The sequence below is a fragment of the Tyto alba genome, unplaced genomic scaffold, assembly GCF_018691265.1.
Source record: "Tyto alba isolate M040663 unplaced genomic scaffold, T.alba_DEE_v4.0 Super-Scaffold_6, whole genome shotgun sequence".
In the NCBI taxonomy this organism is placed as follows: Eukaryota; Metazoa; Chordata; class Aves; order Strigiformes; family Tytonidae; genus Tyto; species Tyto alba.
Window position 1 is genome coordinate 18,155,138 of NW_024881327.1, and position 23,493 is coordinate 18,178,630.

Here is a 23,493-nt window from a genome sequence, read left to right on the forward strand (position 1 = left end):
GTGAGGGACAGGCTGTGTCAGGGAGGTCTTTGCACACACATGTGTGCACACATGGTTAACGGAGACTTGCATCTGTTATTGCCCGTGCTGGCACAGCTGAACCTGGGGAAATGAGACACTTGCTCTGAGTGGTCTTAGGTTCATCTGATTTTGTCTTCTGTGTTCTTTCCTTTAAGTAAAATACTTTCAGTAATCTGATGAATACACCTCTCTATTTAAAGACCTTGGCCCAGTAGTATCATGTAGATAATCCCAAAACAGGAGCATCCAGTTTGAAAATCATTTATATTTAAAAAACATATCAGACAGCATTTTCTTTTTTAAACAGCCTGAAAGAATAAGAAAACCCATTTTGTGCATTAAAATTACAAGATAAACAACTAAAGATGTTACTCAAAAGAACTCTTAATCAAAAGATCGGAGATAATGGTGGGACAAATCCATGTACAATTGCATGAAATCTTAAAAATGAAACATAAACGGTTAATTAACTATCTAATGTCCTGTTAGCCTCTTTGTGTGAGGTAATTGGTGTATAGAAGGTGGTAGAAAATTCAGGGGCTGGTACTGGAACCTAGGATGAGTGATACATTAGAATTCAGTGACTTCAGCTATCAAAATAATTACACAGAAATTTATGCCTTCTCTTAGAAAAATCCGTACAAATTATTTAAATGCAAGGCTATCTCAACTAGAAACAAAGAACTGTCTGTGTTCAGGTCTTGATTTTGTGCAGAGACTATTGTCTGCATGATTTATAAAGCCATAAGGTACGCATATATGGAAAAAACAGATCTGTACGTGATGTATAGTAACAACATATTTGAGAACTTAAGGATGGTGAAATTTCAGAAGCTCAGAAAGAGGCTGACAGAGAGACCTGAAGAAATATCCAAAGAATTGTCGATAGTTCTCTCAATTAAATTTGCATGAGGGATCTTAAATTATGAAACTATTCTTTCTAAACATCTATAAGAGATGGTGAGAATGAACAGCTAGCATAGATTTGTAGGGAACAAGTTAGACCTACCCTTTTTCTTAAAAAGTATTGCAGCAAGCCTTAAGGGTTAGAAGAGATACAATATAACTTAAATTTAGTAAACTGCAGTTTTGATAATTGCACATAGCATTCTCTTAAGCAAGCTAGGAAATTGTGGTCTAGATAAGACTGGTCTAAAGTTAGTATTCAAGTTCTTGGGAGGAAAATAAAATAATTATTTATTCACAGTCACTCTTTTCTCCAGTAACTGGGGGTCAGGGGAGGAGTGTAATTCCCTAAGTCTGTATTGGGTCTAAGGTTATTCCATAACATTGTTGCTAGTTTCAGCAATAGAATAACAGGAGCTGCAGTGATATTAGAAGACAGGACTCAAGTTCAAAATAATTACAGTAAATTGCAGAAACAAAAGAAAATAATAGACATGCAATTTGGCAAGAACAAGCACAGGCACTAAGTAGGAGTACTTAGATGCACAAATACAAGATGGGAAATCCCCTCTCATGCTTCAGGAAAGAATATGGGGACAGTATATCCACTGTGCCATACTTCTACATGTGTTGCTCATTCCAGACTTTTTCCTTTCTTACATAAGTGTTTGCTCTCCCTTCATATCAACAGTAACAGAGCTCAAGAAGTGTTAAAATGCCTGGCAGATGTCCTTTGGCAAATCTGAAAACATTTCATGTCTCTATCACCCTTTATGAATTCGAGGCATAGCATGCTAATTTCTGCCTACCAGTTTACTGGGTTGATAGTCTGTGGCAGAGGCACAAGGGGCAGAATATGTGAAACTGCTAGAAGATCCACTACAGCTCTATCTCTATAGATCTTTGGGAGAGTAATGTGTAAGCACCCAGTGAACCAACCTGTAGGCTCAAGGTGTCTTGTTTTCAAAAAGGACAAAGAATACCATGTACCTAGTTATTGATAGTTCAATTAGTTACTAAAGGCATTGAAAGAAAACTTAGAACCAGGTTTATTTTACCTAGGAAATGAAAAGGATGAGGATAGGTGTATATATAAAATTGTTGTGAAAGGAGATTAGCATAAACTGGGTGCTATCTTTGGTTTAGAGGTGACAAGAAGTAATGGGGTTTAATTTGCAGCAAAGCCTAGATGCAAGCGGTAAGAAGAAGGTCTTTGAAAAGTAAGAACGGTTAACTGCCAGGGTAGATTTTTTTATCTGGAGGATAGCCCGGCTTTGCTTTCAGCTATTTAAAGAGAGATTGACCTGGCACTTGTCAGTACTGGTTTAGATGTGAAGCAAGATACAGCTGAACCTTGCTTCCTATAAGAAATTCTAAGACATGTAAACAGGCCCTCTTTATGCCTTATTCCTATCACTTAAGTAATTTTCTGTAGAATTCTGCCAAGTATATAAATAGGAACACGGAGAAAGAATAGAAGCTGCTTCTTCTGTTTCTACTGAAAGATCAAATAAAAATTATGAATTACCTGTACTGTTAAAATAAACATGACTACTTATTTCATGTATTCTGTATACTACAGTTGTTGTAAATGCTGAATGCAGAACGGGTAGTGCTGTTTTGGAAAGCTGGACTAGTTTTCTTGGTGGTCATTATGTTTCTTCTCTCAGGCCACCAGATGGCTGTTTAGGTGTAATGATAACAACTGTTTGATTCTACTTGCCAGACTTGAGATTGGAGAACTTTAGAATCGCTTGAGTACTACAGAATTAAACAAAGACAAAATTTAAACTTTTGTATTCTGTAATGTGATAATTGCATACTGATGAATTATGGTACTGATTTTGCAGTAAATTATCACTCAACGTACTCTTATTTTTTATTTATAATAATTTGGTTTATGTTATTTTCTGTATTTCTTTGTACTTACTCTGTACTGGTTATTTCATAGGTGTATCTACAGAGAGACAGAAAATTAATCACACAATCAGAACACAGTCTGGATTTTCTTCTGATGTGCAGGCTATACTGATTGAAGTGTTGAATCCACTTGCAGCTCCACCTTCCTGTAAGTAGGCTCAATCAGTGTGAAACACTTTGTATAAAATTTTCTTGGGTTCCTGCGTAATTCAGTACTCTACAAGGAAAAGTACTAATTTAGTATTCTACCAGAGGAATGCTGTTGTGTATTTATGTGCACGCATAAGAAGGAACAATGTGAAGGTTTAAAGCATCTTCTGACAGATGTTTCTCCACTGTCTTTTCTGAAATTCAGATTGAGAAAGGAAAATCAAGAGTCACAATCACTATTAGCCAGTTTTCAGAAGTGGTAACTCTGTACACTATGGGAAATGTAACAATGAAGGTATAAAAGCAAGAAAAGCAGGAAATAGAGTTGTAACATGAAGGATCTCTAGGGGTAGCTGTATTTGCTTTGTTCTTATCACTTTCTCTTTATGTTACTAACAGCCAATTATAGTCTCTTCCATCTTTTAAATTAGTATTATTAGATAGCACAGCTTTACAACATCAACACTAACAGACATACCGTACACTTATTGTCCATGATTGTACCTGGTTATGTGCCTCACAGTTAATATCAAGAGACACAGAAAAGATAATTCTGACATGGTTGGAATGACAGCCCAATAATCTGTTGTGTTTAGTAAATACTGAATATTTTTTTAAATTGTATTTTATCATATTACTACAAGATGAGATATAAGCCTTACTGTTATGGGAATTAATGGATTATTTTGAGATATTCTGAATTCACAAAGTATCCAAGTGTATAAATTTGGGTCTTGAGTTATTTGTAACAGATATTTGGGTTGACATACTGGTTTTCTGGAGATTATGAGATTTATTAATTAAAAAAAAAAAAAAAAGAGAGAATGTTGTACTGGCTTATTTGATAGGCTGTCATTTTATGGTTGAAATGTGTAGACATACAAATTCTCCTAGATGATAAAAATACAGTGTGTTGATTAAGGGATAATATACCTATATTCTTTAGCAGTTTGACTCCTTGAAATAATTTAATTTAAATTCAGACATTGTTGTTAACTGGAATACTCAGTTGAATGGAACTAAAATGTGGGTCCAAAATTGTGAAATGAGAATTTTTATTGTATTGAGCATTTAACACTGTTAGGGTCAAACATATCAGTGTAATTTCTGTACTTATAATAGTGTCATATCACAATATATCTGCATCTACTGAATAGGCTTTTAAACATGCAGTAGTATTGTAAATTTTTTTGTATGATTTTTTGTTTAAAGCTGACTTTTTGCGGGGATCGAGGGATTGTAGTTTGCCATCTGTTGCTTAATCTCTGTACATGTCCACTGCATTGAAGAGATAGTCTTTTCAGCCTGCCTTCATGATTTGGAAATAGGAAGTGATGCTTATGAGCTCAGGCAGTGTAAGGTTGTATTAGTGCTCATTTGTTTATATCTGCACTGATTAGATTTGAACCTTCTGGAAGAGGTGGCATTATTCAAGAGGGAAAGGCCTTAGTACTGTTTCTAAAACTTAAATGGAAATGAATTGCTGAGTGGAGGAGAGGGAGTCATGTACTGACTGACTGTCTATAGTGTAAGTTCAAACTATATTGGACAGGGGAGTAAAAAGTTATAGTTATCTCTGTTATGGGAGAAACTCCAGACAGAGCTTAACACTTTCTTACATACTAAAGGCATTCAAGTACAGTTTGTAAATTTGTCAGAAACAAAGCATGTTTTCTCACGCTTAGTGAAAATTCTTGCTTCCAATGGCTACAACAAGTACTGTTTACAAACCTTTTCAGCTTGGATAGTCAAAACCAGATGCCCCCACTGGAACACTGATATTATTTATAAACACTTGGAGATGTAACTGGAGGAACTGAGCTCCATATAATGCCCAAGTGCAGTCAAGTGAATGAAGCATTTGCTTCTTGTTCCCAGCTCTGTTTGGTGTTTTAGGTATGTTTGTAATACTTCAGCATGTTTTTAATGGCAGAGCTGTTTTTCAGTGGTAACCGTTTGTGTATGAAATAATTGAAGTTCGTACAGTAAAGCATAGTTCAATCTACTTGAACATGTAAATTGGCTCATTTATGAGTCACTTGTGCATGACTGGTACAGCGGTATTCCACATGATAAGTTAGGAAGTATACAGTAATTGGCATATAATAACATTGAAACAAATTGTCCAATACATTTATTTCTTCGACAAAAACTGATCGATTTTAATTTGTCAAATACTGTATAGCTCTCTCATTGAAATGAAAGTATATTTATTAAAACAGCAGTGAGTGTGAAGTCTGGTGTGTTAAAATTTGTTAATTTCTTTTGTCAAAGAAACAAATCATGAGATTAACTCAAGAGTCATTGTTAAATTTAAAGTGCAAGGTAGTGGGAACACAAAAAGTGCTTTATGATGAGTTTTTGTCAATCTGTATAATTTTTCAGTTAAGCAGTCATAAATCAAGGAATATTGTATTTTTTGAGGCTCATTAAAGAGACATTATACATTAGAATAGTGAGGCAGTCAGCATAATGAAATGATGAATGCCTATAACTATCTGTATGTAAATGATGTGAGACAGATTTGCTGGTGCTACGGAGGAGAATAACAATCCATTTGACAGTTCCCTGTAGGTGCTACTTCTGGATACAAGTGACAGATGTTAAATGTAAACCTCTTCAGCAGCAAGCACTTATTAGCACTCAGTGGGGAAAAAATGGCAATATAGAATAAGACAAATAGCAGATAATGCCATTTAAATAACTTTGTTCTTACAAAGCTTTATTGCCAATGTGTTAAAGTCTGGGAGGTTGGTTTTCTTGTTTGTTTTCATTGACAAAGATTAGGTAGGTAAGAGAATGTTTTGGAATTTAGAAAATTGTAATTTGAGACATTTAAGAAAATTCACTCAATATTATAAGAACTCTTGATGGAAAATATATGTATGTGCCCTTTCATCGACAGACGTTTTTTGAAATGTTATTTGGTAAATATTTATCAAGTCATTATCGGTGGTAAATGTCAGTACTGTGTGTGTTTGCTGCCATTACTTGATTTGTAAATTAGTTTTAATTGTTGTTTCCATATTTTCTTCTTTTTTTCCCATGATAGAATGGAAAACCATTGTCTTTTGGATCCATAATTTTAATGGAAAAAAGGCACAAATACTTAATTATACCAGGTTAGCCATAGCAAATACTTTTTAGGACACCTTACGATTTTATTTCGAGGCCGTTTGTCTTAGTCCTATCCTGCGATGTTACTCCTAGAGGTATGAAATATTAATCTGTGTGAGATTCACATTTTGATAATGATCCAACTCTTCAACAGAGATCAGCATTAAAGTAGTTCAGGAGACTATCAAAAACACTTGATTTATTTCTTATCCTACTTTGTAATAGATTAGGTTAGGGATTTATATTTCTTTAAAGTATGAATCTAAGCACATAAATTGATTTTACAAATTGTCAAAGGTTATTTTAAAGCTTTTTTCTTTTTTTGAGATAGCCTGTCCTTAATGATTTTTTTTTTCTGCCAGCCAATCTACTGCATGAAAGGGTAGAGATTAAGCCAATGCCAAGACTGATGCAGTATCTACATGTTTGGATTCCATATGGTCTTATGTCTTATGAAATCTTTAATGCTATTTGTGCTTTTTCTTTGTTATCTTTTGTCAACTGTTAAAGCTACCTGGTGTTGCTTGCACTAAATCTCTTCGGAATTTAGTGTTTCACTGCAGCACTGCAGATTTGTAATCCCCTTTCATGGTGTTAAATTATCAGTCACATATGCACTGTGTCTGACTTCCTGGATGTATTTATTGTTCCCCTGGCTACTGTGCTTGCTAATTTGTTTCTTTATTGCTTTGCCTTGAGTTAGGGAATAGTCACCCTCTGTCCCCTGAATTCTTAAAATAGCTAAAGTTCATTTCTTTGTGGTTTTTGCTATTAGTTCTCACTGTTGCAATTCAAAGCTAGACGATTCTCCTCAAATAGATCCTGATCTATGTCCATGTAGAACAGCTGAAGTTCAAGAATGTAGAATGTGAATATCATCTTAGTGGGGAGAGGAGAATAAAGACAGATTTTATGAGAGAATTTAAGCAACGATCCGTGACTGTAACAGATCTCTTATATAGCCAGACTGGAAGTAAGGAGGAGTTTGTAAATCTGAGAAATGTGTTTCGATCCTATTGACCTGGCTTCCTTAAACTATGACAGGGCTTAAAACTATTGCTGAATTCTATCTCCTTCCCTTTGCAGCACAATAGAATTGCAAACAAGAGGTGCTCAGTTACATTAGATAGAAGAGCTTCCTATGCATCTATGGGCTCAACATTTTCTCCCTTTCCTTTGCTTCCTTTTCTGCTCTCAGCTGTCCTATAATCCCTTTTATGTTAGATGCCACATGTTTTTTCAAAACTGTCTTGCTTATCTGGTTGAGCAGACCTCTGAAATGTTTTGAGGAAAGTGAAAACATATCTACCTTTACATGACAGATTAACAAAATTGGGTCATGTGCTACATCTTAAAAAAAAAAAAAAAAAAAAAAATTGCAACATGTATTCTTCAGAAACCTCCTAAAATTATGTCTGTTTTGAACATTCTTATACCGCAAAACAGAAGAACCAAACCAGCCCTTTTCATTCAGCTGTTTAGGTCTTCCATGGTGATGAACACAGTAACTGAGATCAGAGATTACTGCATCTGAAATTAAATTCTGTTTGTCCTTCCGAGGTTGGTCCTGTATGATCCTGTATGTTCCTATATGATGCTGTATAAATCACTAGAAATGAGTCTTTTACTGGTTTCTGGTGACTACATTTATTTGAAGAGTCAATGCTTACAAGTTATTCACCAATTCTAAGTATATGCTTTATACACATATATAATTATAGACTGTATAGACTATATAAATATAGTGCCTAAATATACACTAAGTATACACAGTATATACATGTCTGCCAATATAGACTAAATATACACTATATAAATAAATATTTAATACATTTTTATTTTTAGGAGAACAACTACAGGTTAATAATTTACAATGTAATGTAATTGCTTCCAGTATTTTGAAAAAATTGGTTTGAAATGACTCATCAAACTTTTTTGGCTAATCAGAAAGCATACTGAAACACAAATGATTCATTACCTCCTTACTTCTGTTTAGTGTAAATAATAAAATTAATACAATGACATCTACATAAACTGCTGAAGAATGATGCGTTTTTTTCAGATATTATAAGATCACCATGAAAGAAACATACTAGATAAAAATAAAATGAAAATACATGTATGTGGTAGGTTAGAGTTTTACTGCACTGTCATTGAATTTTAAAATCAGTTTGCTTCTCCGTACTAGAGTACTTGTGTAATTATTAACTAAGCTTAACATTACATAGATATCAGCATTTTTTCTTTATCAGATAAATCTGACTGGTAATCTACAAACAGAATTATAATTTCAAGTCTAGTGCCTTTGTCAGTAATATTTATCTGAATTTATGACTTCATTAATTAAAAAAAGAAGTTGAAATCTCTTGGATATTGTTTCTCTTAAAGAAATCCCTTTGCTGATCGTAATAAGGAAGTGCTATGATGCTCATCCAACTATTTCAGCTATTTATTTTTTTAAGAGCTGGATAATATGTTTAAATGATATTGAATGACAGTTGTATAGGCTGAGTTCTGCTATGTAAATGTGCCAGGAGAGTGCAAAATTAAAATATAAAACCATGTTATAATAAAGTTTCGTTAATGCCTATTTCAAGTAATCAAATAGTTAAAGCAGTTGTAATTTGTGATGTATTCTAGTGGCAGTATTTTTACACATGTAATATTTTGGGTTAACCAAACTGCTACAAACAAAATGCTCGTGGAGTTGTCAAAAATCAAAAAAGTCTTATGAGACCATTCCAGGAAGATTGGCCTCTGTTTAGCTTTCACAGAAAACATTTAGAAATTTGCTTGTATAAGGGCATTCTGACTGAACCAAAACCTCAATCTTCACAAGTGGTGTCAAAATAAAGAATTAATAGTGCTCATCTGGGAAAAAGGGTGGGGGAAGGGAAAGCATGTATTTAGGCAACTTGTTAAACAGCTGTATTGGATAACTTTCGTTTATTTAATTGTTTGTATTAAATATTACTACAGTCCACAAATGCAGATATATGTACAGATCTGCTCACACATAGTGTCTGTGTTTGGTTTTTAAAATCTAGTTTTTAGATCAAACTGAAAAAAAATGCATCATACATATTCAGCAAAAGATCCCAGTCATGCAGTACTATCCAGCTGAAGGGGGCCTAAAATTTACGCTTTAATCTAGAAGAAAGTTCTCCTTGAACAGGAAGCTGAAAACTGTTCTTCAGTCCTACCAACATAGAAGCATAATTTTACAGTAACAATGAAAGGAGATACATTTGCTTCACTGGTGCTTTAAAAATTTGTTAGCAGCAGGAGCCACTGTAAATTGTCACTCTCTCCCATTTGTCAGTCTGTGCTTTGTCTTTTTAATAAGCAGGATACCATTTTAGAACTTCATTGCCAAGAGATGAAAGTTCAGGCAAGACTATGGAAAATATGGATATGGAAATGAGTGATAGTTTTTTCCTAAGACTTTTTGAGATTTCAAGAATACATTACATATTTAGAAGTCTCAAAACAGTCCTTTGTTTTTCCATTTTGAGATGTAGAATTTTTGCTATAGTGACTTTTTGTGGAGAGAAAACAGAAAGACAAAAAGATTTATGACTGGTATTGAAAATGCTGTGGACTGAGCAATTGGATTGCGACATATTCTAGGTTTCCTCTTTAGCCATTGTAAAATTTTGACATTCAAAGATGAGGCTGAAGGTGAAGGATTGTGTGGTAGACAAGAAGTAAAATTGTAACCAAATGCAAGAAAACAGTAGAAAAGAATAAACAATGGAGAAAGTATGACTTCGGACATCATTGAAGAGAATGAGATGAAAGGATGCTTGAAAGGGAGAAAGATAATGAGAGAGAACCTTTTTTTCCATCTTAATTTTAGAGACTGCCATAACCTGAGGCAAACTGTTTGACATTGCAAAGCAGAAGCAATTATCTGTTTTACTGAAGCGATTTCCACCTGAAAGGGATGGAAATTAGAAAATGAAAAGATGAAAAAACTGGCATAGGAATACTGTACTAGAGAGTATGTATTTAAAATCTAGTAAATCCAGATGAGATGCATCTCATAGCAATAGTATCAAAACTAACATAGATATTATTTCTCTAAAAATATCTTCAAATATAATTATATAGATGTATAAATTTTATGTCCTTCTATATATATCGGTATATACATCCATTTTGTAGATTGGTATGCACACATTATTAGTAACTGAGTTTCATTACCTACATTCATCTTCTGGTGAACTTTCTCTGCCAAAACTTTAATAAAAGTTTTCACAATTGCATTTTATCATTATATTTGAGTGATAAACCTGTAACAGTCCCCTTGTGTAGTAGCCTGGAATACCTCACGTTTTTTCCCCTCTTATCTACTGCACCAGACAAAGCTAGGTTGAATAAATATATAGTCTTTTAGTTTTTTGAAATTTATTTGAGAGGTAGACAAGAAGGACAGAAAAAATAACAGATTAAAATGAGATATAGAACCTTTTCTGAAATAAATGAAGTTGGGCTTTTTTCTGCTTGTTACAACATGAAAGAGTTTGCATAAATTCTTTTAAGAAAAGTAGTTTTAGATTCACATGATTCTGGAGTGGGTATTTTATTTGATCTCCCTGATAGTCATTTTTTATTTCAGTAGATTTATTTCTATAGCAAACGACTGTAGAAAGCAGGCTTCACTCTCTTATGTCTGAGAGGATTTGATTGTACATTTTCCAAAAGAACAACTGTGAGGCTGTACTTTTTTCTGGAAAGGAGAGGGTAGTCAAATTTTTCTTAGATCCTGTATTTTTCTACTATATGTATAAAATTTACTTTTTAAAATGGAATAGAAACACTAATTAAATATTAATACTACTCTTAACTAGCATCTGTGTAATACATATCTCTAATGTTAGTATCTATCCATTTTTGAAAGTGAAGAAAAAAACCTGGGAATAATGCTCTGACATAACTTTCCTAGGATTGCCTTTGCTTTAAAATTAAAGGTTCATTTCTGATTCTTTCTGGATTATATCCTACTGGGGACAGAAGAATTGACAGATTATTTTCCCTCTGCTGTGAAAAGCAAAACAAAACAGAATGAAAAACACAAGCAGCATTGTAAGTAACTAAAACCAAGAAAGACAGAAAGCATCTAATTTCATTTTAATCTCCTGAATTCCACCTCATTCTTTTAAATTCTTGAAAAATACCTTACCAGCGTGGTGATGATCTTCCAAGGGTGATAATAATCCTAGATAAAATTTCTCTCTGTTAATGCAATTCTGTATCTTTATCAGATCACTGTTGTGTCATATTTCTATTGCTAAACTGATAAGATGTAAGTATTTGAACAGGCTACTCAGACCTGCTGACTAAAAACTCTGAGCTGAATAATTCTAGCTGTGACAAAGGATCCTTAGTCTCTGGTTTCCTTACAGACAGTTTATAAACTTTATTACTTCTTCAGTTTCACCAGTTCATTCATAGAGCTGGCTTTTTTAAAATTTTTTTTCCTTCTAAATATATTTGCTTATAAGAAAACCAGTAGAAAATAGGGATGTCTACCTTATGGCCAAAGAAATCTTGGATTAAATGGTTGGTAAAAGTATCTGTCAGAAATTGCTACTATTGACAGTGTGCTATAAAAAGATTCTAATGAAGAATTCAGTATAATAAAAGTGTATGACAGCTCTAATGATATCTGTCACTTGGGCTCCAGTAGAAACTCTACACCATTAAAAATCTGCAAGAGAGGAGGGAAGAGGCAGTTAATATGACTCACATTTTTATAAGTGATTTTGAGTGAACTTATTTTTTAGCTGAGTTGGAAACATATTTTGTGTAAATGAGGCAAGATCATAATAAGGAATAAGTTGAAGTTTATAGAGTAAACAAACATACAGAAGCTGTTAGGACAATGGAATTTTGTGGATGTTAAGGTTGAGAAGACTGTTTTTTAACATGCTCTAGGTTAAACACTAACATAAACATGAATTCCATACTGTATATATACATATATGTGTGTCAGTTTAGATTTAAAATTAACTTCTCCATGTTGAGACTTGTTTTGTGAGTAGGAAATAACATCATCATGCAGGAAAATTCCGAATTTTGGAAGTTAATTATTCAGAAACTCACATTAAAGGAAAAAACTGCATTTTTTTTTTTTTTTTTTCCATCCATATGTGCCTGTCATCTTCATGGAAGACTTAGCTTCAGTCCCACAGTCATGTAGGGACATAGAAGTTATTAATATTTGTGGGTTTTGTTTGGATTATAGCTGCTTAATATAAACAACTTTGATATCTGACACTGTAACTCTTCTCAAGAAATTTTTTTCAGTTCTTAGAATCAAGATAGGAGCTCTCATCTTATGTTAATGATAAGATATTTAATAAACAATCCAAGTGCTCATTTTGCATAGTCCTCTATGTCTCACCAGAAGGAAAGCTATTATTTTCATACTACTCTCTGGTGATTTCATTGAGGATAAACACATACAGACATATGTACATATACACACACTGAGACATGACAATATGTATATGAACACATGTACATATGGACACTATTTCAATTATGTTTTTCATTTAGAAGGTAAACAGGGCATGAATGCAAAAATGGTGTTATATCTCCATCTAATAAAACCATAATTGGTGGAATCAGATTTTTTTTCTTGTATTAATTTTGTTTTATTTCTATTTTACTGCATTTTTTACCACATCTAATTAAAATCTAACTCTGATTTCATGAGGACCCTTTCACTTGAAAATGTAAATCACACTGATTATTATGTACCTGTTTACATAATATAGTATATATAGTACAGTGTGTTAGAATTCAGTAGGACTGTTCTCTTGAACAATAATTAAATAACAGCCATACAACATATATCACATATGGGCTCTTTATCAGAGATAGGACTACAACTTCTTGCTATGCTTGGCTTAGCACACCCATAAAATTTTTATAAATTCTGTTAATTTACAATGGTGTGTTTTAAAAGTCAGATCCATGTCACTCTTACTGCTTTCCCGTGATCATTACACTTGATAAATTGGTCTTTGTGAAGTCCCTGCAAAAATTAACTGTTTATAGATGGTGGATTCTTAGTTCTTCAGAGCTACTCCTTTTCTCCCCTGTCTCTCCTGCGTTTGATTTGGTGATATTTTCAGTATTTTTGAAGGATTTAAATTTCTTAAGCATTGAACTATTAAAACGCCTCTAAATTCTACATATTTCAAATTGTAATAGAAAACATCAAGCAAATTTAGAATCTGTGAACATTTATCAAATTTATTTAAATATAAAAAAATTCACTGCACTTTGCACTGCAAAATTCTTTTGCTAGTGCTGCCCTACCAGGATGTAGTACATAGCTTTCTTTTCTGCTTGATGATTGTCTGGGCAGGAGATGGACAAAATTAATTACTAATATTCTTTCCAGATCTATTTTCTACGGTTCATTTTCATGGTCTTTTCAGACAAGAATATAACCGTTAAGTTTTAGATTTTTGCAACTAAGTGGTACTTTCTGGTACCATAAAAATGGTTGAATTTAATATAGATAGATTAAGCATCTGCATTTTATTAGGGAATAAATGCTGCTGTAGTGAAATTTGTGTTGTACTATATCTATTATTACACATACTATGTTAGCCAAATCAAAAATAGCAAGTATTTTAGGTCCTATTAGACCTCTTACGAATAAGATAGGAATTTTTGTCCTAATCAATGGTTTGGAAATGTCAGTAAACTGAAGGGTAATAACATTAGAATGTTTGTAAGGGATAAGTAGGTGGTAAGATGGTACTGGTTTATCAATTTTATTCAAATACCGCTTACTCAAAAATTTGAAATTTTCAATAATTTATTTATTTTTGAGAGGTCACTGTTTTTTGTAATAACAAGTGTTGTTATTTATTCAACTGTCAGCATTAATTATTAATCTGGTAACATATAGATGCAACTTTGAAAGTAGGAGAAAGGAGGGACTGTATATAGTTTTAATTTACACATACTGTATTTCTACTCTTAATGTATTAGAGATTTCACACTTTTTTCCTCCTCACATTTTGTCAAAATAAGTCAAACACAACCTCATCAACACTCAGAACTACACAGATTTTTAGTGGTACAAATCTTAAAACCCAGTCTCTGTGGTTGTAACGCTTACAAATTTTCAGGGAAAAATGTGGTTATCAGCCATTTAAAGTGATTCCTTTTTGATATATTTATAAATTAACTTAGATTCAAAATGTCTTCATATAATGCAATGATTTTATAATTAATTTTCATGACATCTTAAGGATTCAGATCCATCAAAGTCCACAGTGTGTATGGAATCAACATTTTAAAAACTAATCACCAGACAGGATATTTTAGGATACAAAACCAAAAGTGTGATAATGGTAGTTGTTGACCTACTACTTTTTGTTTACTTGATGATCATAAGAGTAAAATCAAATTGTGTTGACCAGATATATGTTTTTACTTTTTTATGAACTGAAAGTTCAAGCTTGTTTTCATTTTTGAGCTCTTCAAATATTTCTTTTCTCTTTTCTTCCTAAGATTAAATTTTCTTTAAAAAAAGAGTTTAAATAAAACTAATCTAAACATCTTGCTCTAAATTTTGAAAATAAGTATTTTTTTACTAGAAATAAGATTTCAAATACTTTGGGAGAGAGGGACTAAATGAATCAGATTAGCAGTATTAACAGAATTTCATGAAATAAAATTTTTCTTTATCTTTCTGTAATACTAACCTTCATGACCCAGTGGGCTGTAATATGTTGTGATTTCTGACCTGTCAGGACTAAACCATGGAGTCTACTTTTTGGAGTGAATTATAAGTATCTGAAGAATTAAGCAGGAAAAAAATATTAAAAACTTGGTATAGACCAAGAAGTTTGTCCTTTTCAAGCACTTCACTGTGAAATACCAATATTGAAAATTTTGAATTTTCATATTTTTGCAAGCAACATGCATTAAAATATTTATGTTTACAATATTAGTTATTGCAGTGATGATGCTAGGTAGTTTGGTACAACAACTGGCAGTTGGAAGAGGGAGTAGTTAAAATCAGTCTTAATTGCTGCCATTTCATTACAAATAATCCATATATTTCTAATTTCAAAATTAGGATCATCATGATAGTTTTGGACCTGTATGATGATGATACTGAAGTTGGCATTAGCTACCACCTGCAGGAAAAGTTGTTAACAGCAGTAGTTTTTATAGACTTTCCAGCAACTGATACTTTATTTCCTATGGCATGGTACATGTGAGTCAAATTCTGGGACCTATCCAAGATGTCTGCCAATACAGCAAATAAGACGAAATAAAATAAAGTGCATTATCTTCCTGGAGGAATTCAACAAACCTCTTTAAACAATTCCCATCTTCTAACGAGAGCTCCTGTTGCCTGATTGCTCAGACTCCCTTTTCTAGTTATATCACATATCTCCATGTATGTTTATAAGATTAGGTAACTGTCTCTTTAGGGAACTTCTTCCAGCTCAGTGGAGTCTTGTGATCTTCTCAAATTGTGCCTGAGGAGGAAATGCAGGTTTAATAAGAAGTAAATGTATCTTCAGGCTGTTCTTCATTATCTGTCAGTTCCTCATCAATTCATACTGAATGATGACAGTTTAGGTGGAGTGCTGTTACTATATTTTTAAAGGAGTTTATTGGAGATCATGTTTGATACTTGAATAATCAAAGAAATACACTGCAGCACCTTTTTTCTACAAGGTTGTGTGATTACCTTGTGAGATGACCCAGTCTTTGATAGTATGTTAGATCAAAATTTGTCATTTTTTTTGATCTTTAAGATGAAAAAAGGGACTCTTGTTTTGAACTTATTAAGTATTTATCTACTATCTTAAGTAAACATTGGTTATGCATATTTACAAGCTGATAGTTCTGAGAAGAGAAATAAAATGTGATGTGTTTATAACTATTTTTATTTATACTATTTGGGATTAATTAAATGAGTGGCAGAAGAGAAGAATCTTAACACCTTAAAACTGGCACTACTATTCTGGGTATGCCATTTTAATCATGGAAAGCATATTATCATTTCATATGATTTGTATGTGCATATGCGATTTGTGTAATTGGATGTGCCTGCTTGTTTTTCATAGGCAGGATTAGAAACACAATTTTAAAGTCTAGGCACTGCTCCTTAAAAAGCAGAAAGTAGAACTGTAGTTGACCTGACTGTATGTTACTAATTAGGAGATTAGCTGGTGAAAGATCTTTCGGATATGGTGGCTGGCCTACATTCATCTTCGCTTTACCTCTCTTGCTTGGTCAGAGGGGTCTAGCTCACATCTTGTACCTAAGGAAATTGTATATATATTTCTTCTTTGTCTTACAACTGTAAGTTTTAGATTAAATAGGGGTTTCCATGTATATTTTACTGGGATAATGCAGCTTTGCATTTCCAAGCACTATGATTCTGTAATTAAAATATAGATAAATGTAAGCTAATGTAACCTAAAGCTGCATCATCGTGCTATTGAATAAGTAGCACATCTGGCTAAGATAGAACCAGATGTTGCTCCAATTGGAATATAATTGGAATAATAATTGTAATGTGGAGGCTTAAGGAGTGAGAAGTAAAATTCTTATTGTTTGACCATCCGCCCTTACGTGAGAGGTACAAGGATTATATTAAAGAGAATGTGTGGTTCTTCTCAGTGCTTCTAGGGTTGTTTCTGCACTCTGCTCACACAACATTCATACATATTGATGTGTTAAATATTAAATTTGTTTTTCTTCTTTCAGTAACTATCAATACCTCAGGTATGGAAAGATTTAAAAAAAAAAAAAAAAACAAACATAGAAATATAATACTCATACCGGTATCTTCAAAAAAAAACCCCAAACCCTTCCAGTCACACTGACATGCTTAACTGTTAAAGGAATGGACTATGCGTCCAAGAGAAATGGAAATTCAAAACTGCAGTAAGTACTGGTCTGTGTAGCTAGCATGTGTGCATTTAGTGTGCTTAAGCACATTGTCATATTTAATTTTAGTTTTCTCTTATATCTTTTTATTTTGTCATATTTCATCACAACTTGTAGTTTTCATGGAAATTATGTCAGTGGAGAAAGCAACAGTTCTGTTGCAGGATTGAATCAACAGTTGCTGATTATCAAATATTTTTTTTTCTTTAATTGAACCATCTTAAAAATAAACACAATAATTTAATAATAGATGGATAGCAGAATAATTATAAAAGTTTCTTTTATCCCAGTAAGTTTCCTTAGTAATTGAAAAATTACCTTCTGCTTGATGTGGCCCACTTGCACAGAGCAGTTATGGTGTAAGTGAATGAAAGAACTATATACAGAATTTGAATCCTTTGATTTTAAGCAGGTGAAAATTGCAAGCTTTTTTCCTCATAGTGTCATCTGTACGACACCTTAGGTACTCATCTATAGATACATTGATCTATATATTCAAACACAGTTAGATATATTAAATTTTTGATTTGTATTTCCAATTATGTAAGCTTTCCAACATTTTCTTTTATTAGTATTCCAAAAAGCCCCACATCTGTCACTACGACTTACATCTATTGTAGGGAATACCTTCTGTTTATACTTAAACTTTAATAATATTGATGAACTGCCCATTTAAAAAAAAAAAAAAAAAAAAAAAAAGGAAGGAGTATGTTTAGTGTCCTTTTTTATGTTAATGCTTAGCTCTTTCTTTGCTAATGAGTTCCTTCACATGTTCTAATATCTATACTCAGAGTCATGCTTTTGGGCGCATATGCCATAAAACGTTAAGTGTATCTGTAGTCAGAAAGAAGTTTGCTGACAGTGTTCAGGTTGTGGTTATACACCTGCTGCCAGCAGTATTTGCCTCTGAACATGTCAGTTTGCAATGTTGGTTATAGTATGAACAATAGCTACAAGGTCTGAAGAGTAACCACCTCCATTGACCATGTGGCTGTAGAGCTTTCCTGCTCTTACTCAGGAAGAATGAACTCTCTCCCTGATGTTTAGAGGCACAGTAGCATTTTATATTTCATGGCTCAGCATCAGCAGTTACTATTCGACTCTAAACAGTTGGCAGCACCACCCGCCTTGAGATTCAGACTGCAGTTCAATCCCTGCTTTGCCAGTCAGAGAACGTGTTTCAAATGTACCCTTAGCCCAGTGAGCTATATCTAGAAGATATCTGGATGAAATTCAAGAAATACAGAGAGGCCAGCAAAAATATCCACCACTGCAGTGCTCTTTTAAGAGAGTTTGTTTAGTAGGGCATGAATTGTAGTGTCAGGAGAGTAAATTACCCTGATTATTTCTTTGTACCACTGACTATACTTCTCACTGTATTAAAGTTTAAAGGTAGCTGAGATGTCTCCATACTACAAATGGAGTATACGTATGTACACATGCTATTTAATCACCTGAAATAATTATAAAATAGAAGTGTTAACAATGTACTTTTATTGTAACACCATTGTTCAGAGATAATATTGTACAAAATTTTAATAAATGTAGGTATGAGTAGAAAATATTATGGATACACTAAATGTGTATTCTCTACGTTGGTAGGGTAAAAATGCTGCACGGTGAACACTGCAGGATATTAAACCTACTGTTTCTTAGACAAACGTTGTTATTATTCTTGTATATTTAATGGTTCCACAAAAAGAAAAGTTTTCTAGTACACTGAAATGTCTTAATAGTAATCCAAAAACATCCGGGAGACAGTCATAAATGTCAGAAAAGAATACAAAACATTAAAGGAGATAGAAAGGTCCTGAGACAGTTCACAGATTATAGCATATATGTCATGTATTTTTATAGCTTTATAATCCTGTACCAGTACAAATGCAGATTATGTTTTTTTAAAAAATTTTTCATACAAAGCAAACATGAAATTTGCTTAATCATTCATATTTTTGCCTGTAGTATTTTCAATTCAGTCAGGAATTCCTTTTGCCTTTTTTTTTTACCAGAACTACTGTAATTTATGATAATTAATGAGGTTCTGATTTAAAACTAATTTTAAAGAATAGACAAATCCTCTAGCTCCAAGGGTAAAATAATAATAATAATAATAATAATAATAATAATAATAATAATAATAATAATAATAATAATAATAATAATAATAATAATAATAATAATGGCATTCAAAGTCCAGCCAGATAATAACCTGTTGCCAGAAAATTTAAAAATGTATATTCAATGTCCTCAAGTATTAATGTGAACTAATCTATTCATAGTATCAGTGGATATTTATATTCGATCTTAATTTTCTAGAGTTTGGTATATCTCACAATATTTTAGTAGTATTCTAGGGTATTTTAAATTGGGCTGAGTAAAGTAATTAAACCAACATATATCCTTATATATTCTGTGTTTCTTTCTAAATACCAAGTTCTAGCCAAATGCTTGCTTTAGTCACACAGAAGTATGATACATTTAGGTATCATCTTTCTCAAATAGAAATACTTCCCTTGCTCAGTCACACAATCACAGAATGGTTGAGGTTGGAAGGGTCTTCTGGAAGTCTTCTCGTCCAACCCCCACACTCAGGCAGAGCCTCTTAGAGCCAGTTGCCCAGGGCTGTGTCCAGAAGGCTTTTGAGTATTTCCAAGGGTGTAGACTCCATAACTTCTCTTGGCAACCTGTGCCAGTGCTTGATCACCCCCAGAGTGCAGAAGTATTTCCTGATTTTCAGAGGGAACTTTGTGTGTTTCAATTTGTGCCCGTTGCCTCTTGTCCTGTCGCTGAGCACCACTGCAAAGAGCCTGGCTCTGTCCTCTTTGTACCTTCCCTTCAGATATTTATATAAGTTGAGTCTTCTAATCTTTCATTTGCATTGTACAATGCTTATGTTCTAGAATATACTGCCAAATTTCATAAAGAATTTTCTGGTCACAAAGATCATGGAAAAGCTGTGCCTGTCTTTAATATTGTATTGTTCTCAATTTTGTTTCAAATGCTTTCTTGTCTTTTTTACATGTTTCAGATGTTTTTTTCTCATGATAGAAAAACTATGGGGTTTATGCTCAAGTAATTAAAGACAGGTATTAATTTTCTAAGTATAATTAGTCATATAGGGCTTCTAAATCACTCATACATTGTTGAAAGACAGTATGGCTCTCTTGATTTTAAATATTTGCTAAAATACATAGGAAATACATTTGAATTTAAAAAAAAGTTTGGCTAATAATTAATTTCCAAATATTTTTTAAAGCTATCAAGGTAATTTAATTTTCTCATAACAATTCATTTAAATTTAGTCCACGAATCAGGTGTTATTTATGGTTCTGTTATTCAGCCTTTTCATTATCTCTTTATCACGGTGGCTCAAGTATCTAGATGCTTCAGAGACTACTTAAAATTCTAATCTTGCTGCAGTCCTTTCAGACATATGTCAAGGTCAAAATTCCATCCAAGCCAAGGTGATTGATCAGGTTTGTATGCTTAATAAATACCATATGATAATGAAGTAGCTGGCATCATAACCAGTTGCAGTTGATTACCCCGTGTTCATGACCATCCTCAATTTACATCCAGGTGGAACAGCGACCATCAACAGGAGGGAAAGGTGTAGCCTGGGCTCATGAGCTTTGAGCTATACCAGAAAGGCCAAACTGATCTGTTGTTACAACCCTTCAAAAAATATGTAACCCCAGAATTCTTAGCTTGGCTTTTAAGGAAGCTGGGTTTAATAAACATTTTTCATATTCTCTAGTAATTTTTTAACCTATTCAACCACATGTCACAGTGAAACAGAAGTGTTAAAGTTGTTAAATTCCTTTAGGTTTCAAAAAGTTAATGGCTTCATAGAAATATTGGCCAGACATCTGGATCCGACATTCACACCACTTACAGTCCAATTTTGCTTCAGACCAGCTTGGGCTGAATACCTGGTAACGCTTGGAATGCACTTACGGCTCTTCTCAAGCACACTTTCTGGATTACTATCATCCTAAATGGTTTGCATGCACCAAGACTTTTCTCTAAAGGAAACCAAAGTGTAAGAAGTAGATGTGATCAGGAGATGATCTTAAAAAACACACTCCTGATCAAAATTAAAATGCCAGTGTGGATGCATGTTAAACATGCTAGGTACCTGTGAGGCAACTTAATTGTGTGCATGAGAAACTGAAGGCACAGAGAATAGGGAGATGTGAGTCAGGAGCAGTAACTGACAGATTTTGGGCACAATCTGAAAGGAAGAACAGACTATTAAGGTAAAAGGGAAGGATGCTTGGAACACAGGAATTCATAGATCAGGCTATACATAGAGCAGTGTCTTTCTCGGAGAGTTTGTAGTGATGTTTTCCATTATACCTCTTCAGTTTCAGATAACTTTCCTTAATTTATCTGTTTTTCCCTCAGTTTTTCCAAGCTGGTCTTTGCCCAGTTTCACTCATGCTCACTTCCTGCTTTCTTGAATATCCCTGGTTTTATTCTTTATACATGTTAATTCTGTCTGTCAGTGTTTTCTCTGTTACATTCAGACTGATTCCTCAATCTCCTTACCATTATGAAGAAGATAAAACTTGGATATAGTCTGTCTCTTGTCAGAGTGAACACTATGTGGAAACTGAACAGTACAGAAGAAGCAGTAGCTGTGAAAGTTTTAGTTACAGTGTTGAAAAATTTGCACATTTTATTTTGGAAAATACTGATATAACTGAACTGTAGGTATTGTGATTCTGCCTGTAACATACAGTAATCCAAGTTGTCTTAGTTAAGACTGTGTAAGAAAGAAAAGAAAAAAAAAATCTGCTTTTTAAAAATAAATAGATGTTTCCTGATGTGAATTTCTTGTGTATGTTCAAATTCTACTCAGATTTATATTAATTATATATTGCTTCAGTTATCAGGCATTCCAAGGCAATGTCAAGCAGTATCATTAGGAAAGTAGCAAGATCATTATATTTTCCTAAAAGTCTGAGAATTGTAGTGCTGTCATTCAATGATTTCTAAATCTTTTGACTTCATGCTTTTGTTGACTCTAAATATGCAAACATGTGGTGGCTTAAGCGCATTATCACCTATTTATGTTTGTCTAGAAATAGAGTTATAAATGACTACCTATACTATCAGGTTTTGTGTTAAGATATAATTTGTAATAAACCTTTTATATTCTTCAGATAAAGCCTGTGACTTTCTGAACCTGTAGCTTTCTTGTCATTGTGTATTTACTGATTACAAAATGGAGACATAACTTTGTAGGTTTGTTGCTGTTAGTGAATATTCCCACTGAGTTAAAGAACAGGTTTTAGGGTATGTGAATACTAGGTGAATGCTTAGGTTTTCTCCCAATATTGAATTATTGTTAAGATCCAATAATATCGGCATGTTCTTTTGCAAGCATAGTGACTGATATATTTTCTTGTATCATATCACATCACATCACAAGGTTCTTTTAAACTGATGTGATTCTCTTTCTTTTTTCTTTCCCATAAGGGTGAGTAGTTTTTGAAACACATTCAACACAGAGTTTCCCATTTATTTTATTCATGCAAGTATGTTTCCATGGAGACTATCCTGGGGTTCATTTCTGCTGCAGTTCTAGATGGTTATTTATTTGTAGATCAACAACACAAATCAACTTTTCTGCATGCTGTGACAGTCCTAAGACAATTAGTTCACAGCCTATATCTAAAGTTCATTTCCATTGTTGCATTTACACATGTAGGCATTGTATGCTTCTTGAAGAATAGCACAGATCCACCATTTACTTCTTAACGGATTTAGACATATGATTTGGGTGCAGTTACAGATAGAACAATATTAAGGAATGTTGGGGTACTTCTAGTGAATAATCCTAATCTCATGTTGACACAGAGGCCCAAGGGTTTACCATTTCCTTTCAATTTCTTGCTTCTTCCCTGACATCCCAGCAAAAGGGAAAGTGGAGCACTCTCAGCCTGTGCCATGCTGTGGACCAATAGTGTGAAGTTTGCTGCAGAGAGAACTTGGCCTCTGGCTGCAAGTACATTGTTTAAGATTTTCAGCACAGATAGTGACTCATGGCCCTCAGGCAAAGTGGTAGAAAAGTTACCCATTCCGCTTAGTCTTCTCAAGAACATATTGACCACATCTAACTGCACTGTAACTTATCAATATTGTGTTTTATAGTGTGCTGCTGAGAATATGTATTACATGACATAAGCCATGTGGAGGGTGTTTGAGGATATTAAGCTTGCTGGTGTGATATTGGTGTACTGTACAGAAGGTTAGAAATGGGTGACTACTGTCCTGTTCTATAAAATAATCTGACAAGCACCCTTGTTTAGGTTAGGAACCTGAGATTCCTGTGTGTTTAGTATAGTTCTGTAAACTCCATCAGGGGTTTATGTCCCCTGTTTTATCAGTATATTTGAATATAGATGCAGTGTTTTGACTAAGTAATTT

The 23,493-nt window shown here is 33.5% G+C and overlaps 1 protein-coding gene across 7 annotated transcripts in view; it reads left to right on the forward strand.

Moving 5' to 3' along the window:
• TENM3 (teneurin transmembrane protein 3) overlaps window positions 1-23,493 on the forward strand; it is a 1,343,701-nt gene that overhangs the window by 11,245 nt on the left and 1,308,963 nt on the right. For all 7 annotated transcript variants that reach the window (XM_032988404.2, XM_032988405.2, XM_032988406.2 and 4 more), the window contains exon 2: window positions 2,879-2,995. The gene's annotated coding sequence lies outside the window, so the exon portion shown is untranslated. The remainder of the gene's footprint in view (window positions 1-2,878; window positions 2,996-23,493) is intronic.